The sequence below is a fragment of the Diadema setosum genome, chromosome 6 (genome assembly GCF_964275005.1).
Source record: "Diadema setosum chromosome 6, eeDiaSeto1, whole genome shotgun sequence".
Classification (NCBI taxonomy): Eukaryota; Metazoa; Echinodermata; class Echinoidea; order Diadematoida; family Diadematidae; genus Diadema; species Diadema setosum.
In genome coordinates this window covers 24142476-24160280 of record NC_092690.1, presented here as the reverse complement: position 1 = coordinate 24160280, position 17805 = coordinate 24142476, and positions in this window count along the sequence as shown.

Sequence of the window (17805 nt, the reverse complement as noted above, 5' to 3'; positions counted from 1 at the left end):
GGACCTGTGCATAGAGTGATAGTGACACTAGACACAAGGCAATGATGCAGGAAAGGTCTAAGATGTTTGATGCTTTGTAATGCTGGGGAATTTCATAAAGGAACAGTGGACAATACATGTTTTTTTAAAGAGTGAGCGAGCACGCAATTTCAGCAAGACTTGGCGGGATAAAGCAGTCCAGAGTAGCAGGAATGATCAGCTGGTGAAAGATAGCGGAGGAGGGGATTACTAAAAAAGTTTTGAGGAGTCGGAAAAAGCACATCGGAGTGGAAATAAGGACAATCACAGTAGGAAGACTTGTGGAACACACGCGCAATCAAAATGTGTGGTCGGAGAAATTGGCTGAACCCCCTCCTCCGTGAAGTCCGGTGTTGAATGCATCATAAAAGAGATGTACAGCATTGGAGACCTTACGCCCAGCTGACTGTGACCATGATTGGAGGTATAGCCCAGGGTGGAGAGATGAGAACGTGCATACCAAACTAGACCTCGTGGCGAAACTGTACGCGCGTCTCTGGGTGGGGTGCCTACATGTACATAGTCTAGATTAATTTGAACTTCCAAAGTGTTCTGAATGCAGCAAAGATAAAAGAGCAGCCCACCAGAGAGCGTTTCGGTTAGCGTCGATAGACCCCCTCCATTCTGCGTCCTTTGGCTCATTGGTTTTGTTACATGTTCATTGTTAAGTGTCACAATAAGGCAAAGTACTCTCAATATATTTGCTACTATTTTTGTAATGACTAGCTCACAAGCTTTTGGTTAGTACGCAGACCTGTAAAGCAAACCTGTGGGTTTTTTTCCCCGCCTGTTTCAAGGAAGTTTTGAAAATTCCCCCAAACATAGCGATTAGAGTTTTGTGGGGTTAATGGTACCACCAGCTTGTGAGTTACTCCAATGCATCAATTTCTCTCTCTTTTTTTTTCTTTTTACACATATGTACAATAAAGGGCATTCATCCAGGCATTCTGTATTTTGTGATGCAGAAACAAAATTAAGGCAAAATAGTATTCCTTGTTCAGTCCTGATACTGTAACAATGCATGTTGTGTTGCTGCCACGTTTCAGACTTGGCATGTCTCTTTTTATGCCTCCGCCGCAAAGTGGTATCATTATTTACTCTGTTAGCTCCCATCCTCATCTCTTGGGGGTCAGGGAATGACATTTGCACATTTGATTCGTCTGAGCACGAAGGCACAGCATTCAGTGCGAAAGGATTTCACCTCCCATGTGAGATTTTGAAGCAAGTGTCGGCGAATTGATCATGTGTGGTCAGAACTTTCATGAATACAACAGGGCAAAGAGAAAAGTGGTTCCAGAAGTGAAAACGATGAAACTTTCAAGTTACAATGCTCAAAAGCCCATTCTGAAAGCTTTATGTCTTGCAGACAGGTGTGACCATTTTTTTTTGTGCCAATGTCACTGTTGTTTGTAGCATATTGACTGTATGAGTGAACCCCAAAAGGAGTGATCATTTAGCCATTTAACGTCCAGGCATTGAGACAACTGTACATGTCCAAGTGTTTTTGAACCGAAGAGAAATAGATGCTCTACACATGGCAAAAAGAAATTGAGAAATGAAATACCGTAAGGGAAACCTGAACTTTCTGGAGCAAATGGTCATTCCTAAGTGGTCACTCCTTTTCACGGATGTGATGATTAGGGAAAGTGTTGACCGCGAGGTCAATCGTCACTAACTTCTTGCCTATACTAACATACTTCTTTTTTTTTTTCTTCTTTTCTTCATATTCTTCTACACGATGCATCAAGGGAGTAAAGTAACTCCCACTACAATATTGTTATCAAAATAGTTGCATTGCCCCTAAGTCACTGTGTTGTTGCAAAGTGTGTAACATGAAGATAATGTCATGGCATGCACAGTTTTTTTTATGTTCCTCTGTCAAGTTTCAGAAAGTTTGATGCAATGACTTGAGGTCACGGTGAACGATGAAAATGTAGGAAGGAGTGTTCAGTTCTACGAAGAAGTGTCTCTAAAGATCGCTACCACTTCTTCAGTTAGTTAGTAGTAAGTGTATGGTCTGCTTCCGTGCATATACTGCAAGTGTGTGTGTGAAAAAAAAGTAAACACACACAGACTTAAATTAAAGGAAGGCAGGGAAAGAGAGAGCTAACTGCTGTGCAGCTGTTGCTGCACCCAGACCAAACTCCCATCAGGGGCCAGTGCCATACTCCTGTTGATGGGAGAAATAGTTAGCTCTCCTCTTTCCAGCGGCAGCAGGTGCAAATTGTAGGTTGGGGTGTGCAGGCTCTTCTACACCGCCAAGCACGTGATGCGATCATTCCACGCTGCCGATTGCTTGAGCCTTTCCTTGTTTAATTCACTACAGGCTGCTCCCTTACGTACAAACCACGATCACAAAGTCTTGATTCGAAGCTTGCTCTGAGCCTGCGTGCACATCGAGGCTACAAAATTTGCACTCGTCCCGTCCAGGGCTACGCGCAAAACATAAAAGGGTACCTCGTGTCGGTATCTCTGGCCAGATGTTGTTTCGCTGATCTTGATAACAAGGAAGATGCATGGATTATAGGCCAGTAACCAAATGAATTACATCTGGCCAAGATCGGCATTGGGTCAGTCATATGTGAGGTTGGAAGGATTGTTGGAAAAATAATGGAGCTAGAAACGAGGGAGCAATTGTGCTTTTGTTTGTCTGGGAGCAGCGTGTAGTGAATTTGAATTTGTTTGGTCTGGTCTAAAGAACAAGAGTTAATGACTCTAATATTTGATTAGAGCAAAAGCTATTACCTCTTGAGAAATGATAATACAACACATTGGTCATCACACCCAGTAAAGTAAGTTCCAGGTGTGTGGGTTTGTCAGTTTTAAAGTAAGTATCAGCAGTGCTGCATCTTATCTGTGAGATTGGAGGTTTTGCATTCAGGTTGTATGTCCACTCCTCGAGGACAGAAAATAGAAACCCTATGACCAATGTTGTTACTCTCCTTTGCAGTCATGTGCAGCATTTTTTGATCTGTGGGGGGAATTCTGATACTTCGTTCCGAGAGACGAGTCAAAAGATGGTGCTCATGACTGCAATGCTATTGTTACTCTAGTTCAATCAGTAAAACTTTTACTGCAGGTTCTGTAAAAGGATATTTGTTCAATTGTATCTGTGGCATTGCACGAAATCCTGAGATTGGATAGTCTGTGTTGGAATCTGCAGTAAAAGTTCCTATATTGTGATAGTATGTTGTGACTCCTTTGTCAACTTGTTGCTTGATCATCGAAGCATTAAACACGAACACAGGGTGCAAGTTGTAGCATCTACCCACTAGGCAGTTTTGAAGGAACACCTCATAGCAACTTTTTGAGAAAGGAGTCAGCGTCCTCTCTAGTTCTGTTTTTTGTCTCTCATTTCTAAGGCTTTCATTGGAGGCACAAATCATAATTTTGGGACATGTGCACACTCCCCGCAAGCCGTGGAAATGAGAGAGACTGCCCTCACGAGGCAATGTCTGTTTAGTGTCCACCAAACTGCACAGCAAGAATGATGGCGGCCTTAAACATTTCAACATTCCCACCCCCCACCACCCGTATTACTGGGTTGTTTCACTAGCTGTGCAGTTTGGTTGCATTTTGTGTTTTCTTTTGGGAAAATGGTCGCCAACTCCTTTGTTCTTTATGGTAAGACAATATTGATGCACACCAAATACAGTAAAAAATCTTCCCATTTGTCCGTTGGCTCTTTACCTTCCATGTTTTCTTTCATCGTTCATGTCTGATTAATTTCATTTTGAAAATTTTTTTCCTCACTTTAAGCACACAGTAAAGGTCACCTCACTGACTATTCTACAAGTTTGTATGTTTTTTTGTGTTCCTGTGTATGAATATTTGTGTTGGCGATCATTTTCTGCAAAGGCATTGCATTTTGAATTTTGATTTGTGTTCAAAAGTTCTTATGTTGTTTAATCATTGTCCTTGAGGTATGATGGCTGTAACTGCTCCCCCCCCCCCCCCATGAAAAAAAAAAAAAAAAAATAACAACCTAAACCAATCCACAAAAATGTGTGCCGGAACAGGCAGTCCTATTGAAGTGGTGTTAGTACTAGTACTTAATTGTCAAGTTTGATCGTTTCTCCCAACTACATGTACAATTCAAAAAGAAGAAGAAGAAGGAAAAAAGAAAAAAAAATCTTTACTGGCATAAAAGTGTTATAGTTGACAAGCCCTTGGTAGAACAGAAAACAAAACGAAAGCCAGTAATCATGTTCTCTCATTTTGAATCTAGAATAATATGTCTGTCAAATTATCCAACAGAATGTTCATCTCATGTTTTTCTTCTTTATTATTTATTATTATTTTTTTTGCAGAAACAGCCATCATACTTCAAGTAACTTGAAAGCAAAAAAAAAAAAAAAAAGATTTACAAAATGAATAAGTGAAACAAAGTGTAAAAAAGAAAAAAAAAGCTGGTTCACTGTGTGAAGATTATTGATAAGAAATGTGGTCCACATGAATTTGTATGCTTCATTATGCTGAAAGCCCCATGAGTTTTGGACTCGACCCCCTTCACCACCAATACTTGTCATGCCACTCTCCTGAAATGAGATGATTCAATCCTTGGAAATGTCCTCTGGTCTGTCTGTCCAGGTGTTTGTCTCGTCGGTTGGCATTCTGTGAGCCAAAGTGATAAGTGTTTGTAAATCTTGGTGTATCAGACAGACTGAGTGTGAACCTGAGGTGGCCCATTTTAGGCTTTTTAGAACCCATGAACATCTGGCCTGGGTTTACAAGCAGAGTGGAATGAAAGTACTGGTGTAGTATGTATCCACAGCAAAAAAACAGAACCGAGTTTGTAACTGTTATGACCCATTTTAATGGGACAGGTTAATGTAAGTTTCTTCATCAGATGTTCTGTGGTACTTTTGTGTACTGTACATGGAACGCACTTTACAAAACAAAATATTCCTACATTTCAAACACACACACACAAAATTTCGTGATGTGAATTGGCATAATGGTAGGGGGTTAATTAATGAGTAAACCGTACAATGTAAATACTGTCAGTGACGATGTAACTGTCGAGTGTTTAAAAGCTGTGCCAGTGGCTGTGCACAATTCAGCAATGCTTTTTTGTCCTGGAATTTGTCAACAATCAGCTTTTAAACTGCTGCCCTTTACACATTCTAAGACCTGAAAGTCACAGTCTCCCAACAAGCCCAAGCAGAGACTTAGAAAGGGGAATAGAGCATCTAGCAGGATGATTGTATTCATTGTGTTTCATTTATCTGATATGAACAATCTGTACAATCTTTTCAGATGCCCCACTCTCTTCACCGAAAACAAGTGAACACAGAACTCAAATTCACCTTTACTGTAAGAATAATGTGTGTCATATCATTTCCCCCATCAGGCCTTCGCGAGGATGAATTTGAACATCTGTTTTGAATACGGGAAATTTGACTCGTGCTGCAGAATTTTATTCACTTTGTGTTATCAGTCTTTCTGTCTTTACAGACAAGAAAAAAAAAAACAAAAACCAGCAAATACAATAATGTGATACTGTTGTAATTGCCAGTCACATAAACCAGCAAACCTTTCCATATACATTTGTATTCATTTTTAGAATTACGGTCAGTTCATAACATTGCCAGAATATTCATGATGGGACAGACATTCTTTTCTGTATTTTCCCCATCCTTACAAGCTGCACTTTAAGTCTGTATTTTCCATAGGAAAATTTCAAAGTTTTTAATTCTCGAGTCCTCAGTTATCATAGTTTAGCTGATTGATGTATGCTGATGTTGCAAGTATTGTCAATAATTCCTTATAAAGACAGTTGTACTACCGTTCATGCATCACTGATGTTTGTATGCAGGCGGCTAACATCCCATGTTACTAGCATGACAACTCTCTGGGTTTTCATGTCCTTGTATGGTTCACTCCGTAGTGCAAAATTTGTACCCCGTGTGATGTGAAGATGGCATGATTCATCTTAATGAATACTGCAGACAAGGTATATCTTGATTTTGTCCTGAACTCATTTTCTAAATTTTTGTCCATTCTGAGTTGTATTTTTACATGATTAAAAGCAGATAATGCTTCTTGGGTTAAAAAGCCATGAATATTGACACCTTGAAGTGCTCATCCAAGCAAGGTCGTATTTTTAATTCTTCAGTTTTCAGGGAAATGCCACAAATGGTCATGAAACAAAAACCCTTAGACAACTTTTTACATTTTTTATCATGAAAATAAACTCTGTTTCGACTTAAGTGTGACATTTGGCAATCATTGTTATTTTGCAAGGCGGTTTAAAATACAACAGATATTCCCACAGGCATGAAATCCCAGTGTTAATTTGCTGAACAGAGACATTTTTTTTTTTTTTTTTTTTTTCTTGCACCCAACGAGTTTGATTAATTCTAGCGTGAATACTTCAGATGTCTTCCATAAAGGAGTTGCTTTCATGAAGTTTCTTCTAATAGTTTTCTTACAATTTGTATGTTCTCTCTTTTTTTTTTTCTTTTTTTTTGGATCATCCAAAGGTGGTACAAGAATTGCAATATTCAGAGATGCATGGTTAGTACCAAAGTAATGTCATCTTGTGCTTTTCCTGTGGTTACTGGTTCTGATTTAGCAGTCAGATTTATACCATTTCCAATCCAGCGGTTCAAGTTAGGGTTTGACGTTGCAGCACCCGTGAATAGACTGTGGGCTGGTCAGTGGTGCAAATAATTCAACTGACTGCTGTTGATGCTGTTTCCATGGTTCAAGTAACAACAAAAGAAACATGTCTAATCAGTATCCGTGATGTTTAATTATCTGTAGCTCTCTTTGATAAGGTCCATCCCACATGTATTTAAGAATAACAAGTAGTAATCTGAAACCCGTAACAGGCCCTTAGACTATCACAGATGTCACAATCTCTCATCCCAAACATATCAGATAAATAAAATGGAAGAAATGCGTGAACCAGCATATATTTTTGATTTGTGATGCCCGTGTATTCTTTCTTCTCTGTTGTCTTGCAAGATCTTGGTTCTTATACAAGTGTGTGTGATTGTAACGTGAGATTTTGAGAGAGAGAGAGAGAGAGAGAAAGGGAAATGCAAAATGTTTACATGGTATGGTTGGGTGTTCATAATACCGGACACCTAACGTTTTTCTATCAATAGAAACGTGAAAAATCTCACAATTTGCCTGAAATTTTACTCACGTGTGGAGAAAATACTCCGGATTCACAAGCGCGCACTGAATACTATAACTAGTAGATGGCGGCTTCGAACGCGTGGGGTGTCATTTTTCCGCACTCAGTTGCCCTGCTCATTTCAACCGACCACCCTGACAATACGTATTAAAGGGCACTTAAATGCGTTTTTTCGACAGGCCGCTGTTTTTTTTTAGCCGTCATTTTTCCCCAATAATATTTAAGTCTATTTTGAATCCTTCGATATTACTTTTGAAGGACTGTTTGATGAATTTGACTTGATTTTCATTAGGAAACTTTTCATCGTAATTGAAATAAATTAGATGAGTCGGTTTGTTTTTTTTCTCATTCATTTCTCGTTTCTGCATCAACTCGTACGGTCGTAGCGGGCGACAAAATGTTTATGTCATGTGTATGTGTAACGTGTGTGCACGATCGTACAAGCGGCGGTGGCAATTTTGCGGTCAAAATCGTCAAATTTATTACGGAAGGATACTCTACATCTAACAACGAGTCAGCAAAGGTAGGCCTAGTTATATGTAGTTACACGATAAACCTTATTCGATTTTGCTGAATTTCGGTACTTTAGAGGAAAACTTAGTTGTTTTCGCCACATTTTACTCGGTAGCGTAGCCCAGTGAAGAATCGAACACAGTTGCGCGTAGTCCCATGCGTACATTTTCTTTCTGTACGCGCAATGCCATTATAATGCGCGGTCGGTCGTTATGGACCCGGTCGGTGGGTTGAACACCTACCATACGTGTATGGTTGGACCTACTACTAATCGACCGCCTAATGTTTATTTGCTTGATAAGAATATTTTACACTGAAATTCACGTAAAAAACTTGACCAACGTGATTGAGAAAATCCAGCTCTATCAAATGCCGTTGTTCCCTTTTCGATTCGAAGTTTCAGTTCAAAAATATCACCGACGAACTTGCGTGGCCTCGTTTCAGCTCCCCGCGGTAAATCGCGCTTTTAGGATCGACCGCTGTTTTTGCATTGACAATGCACGCAAACCGAGTTGTATTGAACACCGTGTTGTACGAAGCTTTTTAGAAGCCTTTTAGAAACTTCCATAGACATAGTAAGGGTACTAGGTCTCGCGCAGGGACCTAATGATCGCGCAGGGACCTAATGATCGCGCATAGCGTAACTGCGTATATAGCAAGCGATATTGCGCGTAGGACTAAGCGCAAAATTTTCCGATACGCCCATGGAATAAACATACCTGACTTACCGCTCAACATGAGAAGGAAGCAGGTAAGAAATTTTGCTTTCCAACAAATTTTCCACTAAATTTCCAATTTTTTAACTTGTACAAACCTACCTTCCCTTAAAATCTAAAGGATGTTGTAGCCTAGACGTGTCGTCTCGCTTGTCTCGTTCGTAGTCGATAGAATTCGTAATTTGTTCGATCGATCGTTTACCACGTGACGTCATCATACACAAGAACAATGTATGCTGCCAGCTACGCTGAAATACTGTTAATAAATGTTGTTTTAAGTCAAATCTTAACACAACGATTATATATACAAAGGAATAAATATTTCAGTCTATCGAAGTTGAAGTGTGATTTCAATTTGAATTTGCTTGTGATTTCTTGTGCTAACTTGTGATATATTTGTGACAGGGGAGGGCCATAATGATACTGAAGAAAAATTAGATGAGAGTGTGACAAATGGGTGACGAAAATGAGAGGGTGACGAATGGGTAAGCACACACACAAACACACACACACAAAGTATATGTTCATATTTTACTTTTTTCCATGTTATATTACGTGTATATGAATCATTGGTTAAAGTGATTAGAAATATTGTAAGAAAACTTTATAAATGAAAATCATTAACGATTATGAAAATATCAATGATAAAAATAATGATAATAAGAATGATAAAATGATGATGGTGGTGGAAGTGATAATAATGATAATGAAAATGAAAATGATGATGATGATGATTATGATGATCGATGGTGGTGGTGATAATAGTAATAATGATAATAATAATAATAATAATAATAATAATGACAATAATAATAACACATGTAATAATAATAATAATAATGATAACACATATAATGATAATGATAATGATAATAATAACACGTATAATAATAATAACAATAATATACACAAGTTAGGTAAAACTGCTGTTTAATATCAAGTGAAAAAAAAAGCCGGAGCACGTTACAGCCGCAGAGGGGCAGACACTTTCACGCATGAAACTACAGAGGGCAGCTGCGCGATCTTTACATACCCCGAGAAATTGAACGCATAAAAAAAAGTCCGACATACAAACGGCGACAGCGCACTACTCCGTCATCGTATCATCAGGAGATTCTGGGACGTGATTTTTCTGCATTTTCGTGATATTCATTGAAAAATTCAGGTACGATTATGGAGTAACCTCTATTATAAGAGCATTTCAAATTTTCGTGCGCGATATCTAGACCCCTCAACCATACATTGTGCTGTCATTACGATTCGGTGAAAATATTCATTCGAAATTTTGTCCTTGATTAAAACCATTAATGAACAGTGGATTATCGCGTTTTCCCACACCATCCTCATCTACATTCAAAGCCAATCCATTTTTATGTGCTTTGCGCGCAGAGAAGTGCGTACTAAGTGTTCAGTGCGCGAATTATACGCGGTCGGTTTCAATAAGGGTGGTCGATATGTAGTAGGGCTACCATACTATAATTTTAATTCGTAATTCTCCGTACGGCATAATATGAGAGATCCCGCTCGCGCATGCGCCGACAATTCGCTCGCAATATGGCGCCGTTTCTAGTTTCTTCTCGCCGATCAGATTTCTAAATCTTTTTCAATCGCCGTTTTTACTCGACATCGACGTTACTTTGAGCTACTACGCTTTTTGTTGGATGTCAGTAGTTAAATTGCGAAGCTGATTTGATTTCTTCCCTACGAGGGAAATTCTCGTCAGATTTTCGGACTGATCAGCTCGCATGGACGCGAATACCGCAGCGGAGGTGAGGCTGGCACAGCCGCGCTCTGCCCCCGGAACTTCGGCCCAGACGCCGGCAAAGCCAGGCGCGGGCACGGACAGCACGAAGAGCAAACCGAGTGCGACGCATTCGTTAGTGCCCACTGCAAAAGCGGGTGGAAGTAAAGGGAAAGAGAAATCTGGCAAAGGGAAGAACATTTCTACCGCTACAGCGGGTTCTTCGGACATTTCTAGTATGGAGAAAAGACTTCAGAACCTGGAAGGTTTGCTAGCAAAAGTGATTGACCATCTCCCGTCTGACAAACGTACTCCCTCGCATAGCGGCAGATATCGGCTTCAAGCTCACGTCAGTCAGCCTCTGCGGGCCGCGATGCCCACTGCTCTGCCTATCAAGGAGGTGCATATGACTATGAAAGAGAGCATGACAGTGATTATGATCAGTACGATGAAGAGGGAAGTAGCTGTACTATTTCTTTCCCCACAGGGGAACAGGAGATGGATCCGGATGCTAGTAGCGTGCCCTCTCTCGCCGCGAAATTTGCACGCCCAAATGAGATTGGGGAGGCTGTGGATGATAATGTAGCACATTCAGTAACTTATATGCTTACTCACCAATTGGAAGAAATCTCCCTGGAAGAGACAGCCAAGAAATATCCCTCGCCAAACAACTGCAGCCTGCTTGATGTACCGAGAGTTAATCCTCCTATTTGGGAGAACTTAAAATCGGGCACAAAAAGCAGAGACTTGAAACTCCAGCGGGTTCAGCACTCTCTCTCCAGAGGCCTTGTTGCCTTCATGCGCACAATTGATTCCAAAGATACACTTGTATTTCAGAACAGCAGCAAGATGCTCTTGCTCTTCTCAGCAATGCTACGTTTGAACTGAGCTGCATCAGAAAAAACCTCATCCGCCCTGACATGAATTCGCGATTCACGCATTTGTGCAAACCCTCAACACCAATTGGGAAATTTCTGTTTGGAGATGACTTGCCCAAACAAGTTAAAGACCTGCAAGAACAACAAAAGGCCACCGAAGGTGTCATGCGGGGACAAAACAGAGAATTCCGAGGGCGTCGCAGTTTTCACCCATATTCGCGCAACAGATATCAAGATGCAGGCTGGACATCCCACAGGGATACGCCACAGTCAGGGACCTCAAATCGGCCTTTTTCAGGGGCACGTTTTCAGGGGCAGACGCACAGACGCCATGCGGCACCTCCAGCCACGAGGAGCAGACCGCCGCCCCACCCCTCACAGCAGAGGCCAGGGACAGGCCAGGCTCCAAGGAGAGTCTAAGAGGAGCTTGCCTTGAAGAGGTAAGTTATCCAAATTCTCAGTCTAGGCCTATGCATAATCCTCAAGTTGGAGGTCGACTGAAGCAATTTTATGATGAGTGGTGCAAAATAACAGCTGACCCGTTCATTTTGTCAGCCATACAAAAAGGGTATGAACTTGAGTTTGACCCAGAACTGGGACCACCATCGAGATCCTATCCTATCTTTGAATATCAGAAAGACAACAAAGAAAGAGAAGCCATTCAGGAAGAGATACAAAATCTTGTGGCTAAGAACGTGATCGAACCATGTACACATGAAAGTGGAGAATTTGTGTCAAACATTTTCACGAGGCCGAAGAAAAATGGCAGCCTCAGAATAATTCTAAATCTGTCTGATCTTAATAAGTACATGAGTTACCAACATTTCAAAATGGATGGTATTCACGTAGCCATGGATTTGATCTCGTCTAATTGTTTCCTTGCTTCAGTCGACCTCCAGGATGCCTATTATTCTGTCCCAATTCACCCTAGCCATAAGAAATACCTGAAGTTTGTATGGCAAAGACAGCTGTATCAGTTTAAGGTCCTACCAAACGGTCTGAGCACATCCCCTAGACTTTTCACTAAACTCCTCAAACCAGTTTTTGCTTCCCTACGGCAGGAAGGGCATGTGGTTGTCGGGTACTTGGATGATACCATCATAATAGGGAAAGATGCAGAGCTTACTCACAAAGCAGTCCAAGCAACTACAAGCTTGTTTTCTCAGCTTGGTTTCCTTGTTCACCCTGAGAAATCAGTACTCCAACCAACCCAAGTAATTCAATTCTTAGGGTTTACTTTGGACTCCCATGCAATGACCATTTCACTCCCAGAAAGTAAGGAGGAGGAAATAATTGAGGCATGTTCAGACCTACTTGGGCAGAAAAAGCCATCAGTCCGCTTTGTTGCCAGAGTGATTGGGAAAATCATTTCTACATTCCCAGCTATTCAGTACGGCCCTCTCCATTATCGCTCCCTAGAAAGGGATAAGATAAATGCTCTTAAGAGGAATAGAGGTCATTTTGACCGTCCAATGATTTTATCAGAGAATGCTAAGCAGAACTTAAGATGGTGGATTCTTCATGTGAAAGGATTTAAATCCCCAATACAGCGGAAAGGACCGCAACATGAGATACGCACTGATGCAAGTGGGGCCGGATGGGGTGCCAGTGACCTCCGCATAAAGACGGGAGGAAGATGGAATGAACAAGAAATAGTCAGGGCAAGAAATAATGACATTAATTTCCTAGAAACTCTGGCGGCAGAGTTTGGATTGATGGCTCTTTGTGCAGATTTGCATGATGTGCACATATTAATCAGACTAGATAATACCACAGCTGTGGCATATCTAAACAATATGGGAGGATGTAAATCTAGAGACTGTGATGAGGTAGCACGCCGGATCTGGGGATGGTGCGTTGAGAGGAATATATGGCTAACTGCAGAGCACCTCCCTGGGCGGCTTAACACAGAGGCAGATACCATGTCCAGAAAATTTAATGACAAATCAGAGTGGATGCTTGACAGAGAGGTGTTCAATGACGTTGTGGATCAATTTGGTACCCCAGAAATCGATCTATTTGCATCGAGATTGAATGCACAAGTACCTCGATATATCTCATGGTATCCAGAGCCAGAGGCAGAATCAGTCAATGCTTTTCTAAAAGATTGGGGTCCGCTGAAGTTTTATGCTTTCCCACCTTTCTGTCTAATTGCAAAATGCTTACAAAAGGTACAGGCAGATAAAGCAACGGGGATAATAGTTGTTCCGAATTGGCCCACACAAGCGTGGTATCCACGACTTAAAGAGCTTATAGTTGGGGAGCCCCTCTGCCTGAAAAAGAGCAGAAATCTATTAAAGCTGCCAGTCTCCAATATCCCACATCCTCTTAATGACCGTCTCGAATTATTGTGTTGCAGGATTTGCGGAGACAGTACAAAAACAGGTAAATTGGCACCTCGTCTACACCCACCCTGTCCACTGTCCACCTAGTCTAATGCCATCTCGTCTAAACCCACTTCGTCTACTACCAACTCGTCTACCAACCATTTTGTCTATATGCCAATAGTCTAATTGTCATTTCGTCTACTAGCCATTTTATCTAATGTCCAATTTGTCTAAGTCACATTTCGTCTAACACCCATTATGTCTATTGACCATTTCGTCTAGTAATCATAAGGTCTATGAATAGAATAGTCTACAGCTCATTTTGTCTAATACCCAATTGGTCTACAACTCATTGTCTAATAGTCAATTAGTCTAATAACCAGTCAGTCTACTGCCAACTAGTCTACTGCCAACTGGTCTACTCCCAACTCTTCTACTCCCAATTGGTCTACACCCAATTGGTCTACTCCCAACTCGTCTACTCCCAATTGGTCTACTCCCAACTCGTCTACTCCCAACTAGTCTACACCCAACTTGTCTACTGCCAACTCGTCTACTCCCAACTCGTCTACTCCCAATTGGTCTACACCCAACTCGTCTACTGCCAACCCATATCTACTGCCAACTCGTCTACTGCCAACTCGTCTACTGCCAACTAGTCTACTCCCAACTGGTCTACTACTAGTTATATATATATATATACATATATATATATATATATATATATTTTGTTATTTAAATTTACTTCATCCATTTTCTTTTTTCCCAGGTAAATAGGTTGAACACTCTTGGTGCCCCCATCTGGTTTAAATTTTTATGTTCTAATTATGACAATTTTTTAGGAAAAAAAGATAATGTCACAGTGTGAAAAACTTGCTGTGTTATTTTTGTGTTGGATGTGTAATTTATATCAGAAGAAATCATGCAGCATTTATATGTCCAAACTTCAACACTCCATCCATTCAACTTTGATACACAATCATAAGTATGGTAAAAATGAAAAGGAACACATTAGAAGTACATTATCAGTATTCTTTATTCTGTGTGCCACGTACTAATGTATGTAAACGGTTAAATGCACAAAAAAGGTTGAAACATATACACAAAAATATGATTCATGCCAATATATAGCTACTACTAAGATGAATAATTTACTTGCCTGCAATGTACTCAATACACGTTTCGCGAGGAACCCTAAATAAGCATTTATATGTCCAAACTTCAACACTCCATCCATTCAACTTTGATACACAATCATGAGAATGGTAAAAATGAAAAGGAACACTTTATAAGTACATTATCAGTATTTTTTATTCTGTCTGGCACGTACTGATGTATGTAAACGGTTAAATGCACCAAAAAAGGTTGAAACATATACACAAAGATATGATTCATGCCAATATATAGCTACTACTAAGATGAATAATTTACTTGCCTGCAATGTACTCAATACACGTTTCTCGAGGAACCCTAAATAATCATTTATATGTCCAAACTTCAACACTCCATCCATTCAACTTTGATACACAATCATAAGAATAATAATCCATCCAACTACACGCCCACATCGTAACAACTAGAATAGTCTAATATTGATTTTTGTGCTAATCAAGGGCAGGGTTTGATATGAATAGTTCATGACAGTGAGACGGACTGGACACTAGACAAAGTGGTATATTCATTATTAGCATGACCAGATGGAAATGATCAGTTTGGGTAAATTGTTGAGAGTAAAACTATATCAGTTGGGAGTACACCAATTGGGTATAGACGAGTATAGACCAATTGGGAGTAGACCAGTTGTGAGTAGACCAGTTGGGAGTAGACCAATTGGGAGTAGACCAATTGGGAGTAGACGAGTTGGGAGTACACCAGTTGGGAGTAGACCAGTTGGTAGTAGACCAGTTGGGAGTAGACCAATTGGGAGTAGACCAATTGGGAGTAGACCAATTGGGAGTAGACCAATTGGGAGTAGACGAGTTGGGAGTAGACCAGTTGGTAGTAGACCATTTGGGAGTAGACGAGTTGGGAGTAGACCAGATGGGTATAGACCATATTGGGTATGGACAAACTAAGGGTTGGACGATATGATAACTAGACAAAGTGAATGTAGACTGAATGACTTGTAGACGAGGTGGGAGTAGACTAACTAGTAGTAGACAAAATAGATATTAGACGACATGGCAAATAGACATTGTGAGTGTAGACGATTTGGCTATTAGATCAATTGTTTTGTAGACGAAATGCTCCTTAGACGAGTTGGGTATTAGACAATACGGGTAGTGGGCAAAGTGACTATTAGACAATATGGGTACTGGACAAAACGAGTTGTAGACCAAATGGGTATTAGACTAATCGGTAATAGACGATATGCCAGTAGACCAATTGGAAAATAGACATAGTGGCTGTAGACGAGGTTACTATAAACCACAGGCCTGAGTGACAAGACAGTTGACATTATTTCAGCTTCTTGGAGATCCTCAACCAAGACACAATATGGAGTCTACACCAGAAAATGGAAAGATTTCTGCAGACGCAGACAGGTTGACTTCATTCACACCACAACAAGCCTGGTTTTGTATTTCTTCACAGAGTTGTTTCACCAACAAGGAGCTAGTTACTGCTGTTTGAATACAGCAAGAAGTGCACTATCTACTTTGGTGGTGCTTGATGGTCCTCACACAGTGGGATCACATCCCGTCATATGCCAGTTTTTCAAAGGAGTTTTTCAGCTTAGACCCCCAGTAGCCAGATACAGTCACATCTGGGATGTTAAAGTGGTGCTAAATTATCTCCGAAAAATGTCTCCAGCAAATTCACCTTCACTCATGCAACTGACGCTAAAGGTGGTCATGTTAATGGCGCTTGTAACAGCACAAAGGGTGCAATCATTATCTCTTTTATCATTGGACAACATGATTTTGAAAGAGAGTTCTGTTGTTTTTTCATTTGACACTCTGCTAAAGCAACACCGGCAGAGAAATAAGAGTTGTTACAGACACATTAAATTGAAAGCTTATCCGGCGGACAGGCGCTTATGTGTGCTTCGGTATTTGCACCAGTACGTCAGACGTACCGAACAACTAAGAGGAAGTGAAAAGCGACTCTTCATTAGTTACCGTAAACCACACAAACATGTGACGAGACAAACGATTTCGCAATGGCTTCGCACCACGATGTCAGCAGCTGGAATCGATACGGACACCTCAAGCCTCACTCAACAAGGGCAGCAGCTACTTCTGCCGCAAAGAGGAGTGAGGTTCAGGTAGATGAGATTCTAAGCAAAGCCGGATGGTCTCGGGAAAAAAACATTCCGAAAATATTACAATAAGCCCTTAGAAAGACAAACATTTGATTTGGCGGTGTTGGGGCACTGAATGACAACAGATCTACAGTGTAGTATACGCAGTACATACTGACCTGAGAGTAAAGACATTTACCTGCTGGTTGAGCTGACCAATTTAACAGCCACACCAGGTGATTGATTTATTGTGTGTCTAATCTTCTTGATGGTATCAAATTGATACACATCTTTTGCATGTCAATGTACCCACAGTGTCTTTGAACTCTCATATTATGCCGTACGGAGAATTACGAATTAAAATAGAAAGATTAAACGAGAACTTACCGTTCGAAGTTTGAGATTTATTTTAATGAGTAATTTGAGGGGAGGTATAATATGCCCCCCTCTTCCCTCCCTGGGATTACTCAAACTTCAGTAAGTTCTCGTAGTTTCATCTCCTGATTCTTGTGACTGTGGGCACATTGTTGCTTTGAATATTGTCGGCGCATGCGCGAGCGGGATCTCTCATATTATACCTCCCCTCAAATTACTCATTAAAATAAATCTCAAACTTCGAACGGTAAGTTCTCGTTTAATCTTTCTATTTTCCTCCTAGTAATAGACTCAAATAGACTATGAAGCAATAAATCTAATGTTTCACCCTGTTTCATTGGACTTGGCATAGAAGTAACTCCCAATAACATGAAAAAAAATGTTACTCTGGTCATCAAAGCATGTGTTTCAGAGAGGTAAAGGTCATTTGTTTGTTAACTGTTTGTTTTTGTATGAAGTGACGTACAGAATTATATTTGCTATGACAAAACTTTACATTCAACTTCACGGATTGTCAATGTATTGCCAAAATAAGACTTTAACCCTAGAAAGACGGGGGGGGGGGGGCGCTTTTGTCCTCGACATTTTTCACGATAAATCTGTTACGTAAAACTCTCCCGCCGTGACATTCCATGACTTTTTTTCTTTAAACGTTAAAGTGAAAACAGTTTTGGTAAGGGCTTGAAAACCCGTCTAGCACCATTTCATATTTGCTTGCAATATATCGAAAGAGTCTACAAAGAAACTTACCTGGGTGACGCGATTTACCGGGATGATGAGTCGTTTTGGAGTATTTTGAGAAAAATAATAAAAGTTGGAAAACCGACTTTTATTCCAGAAGGATCCAGA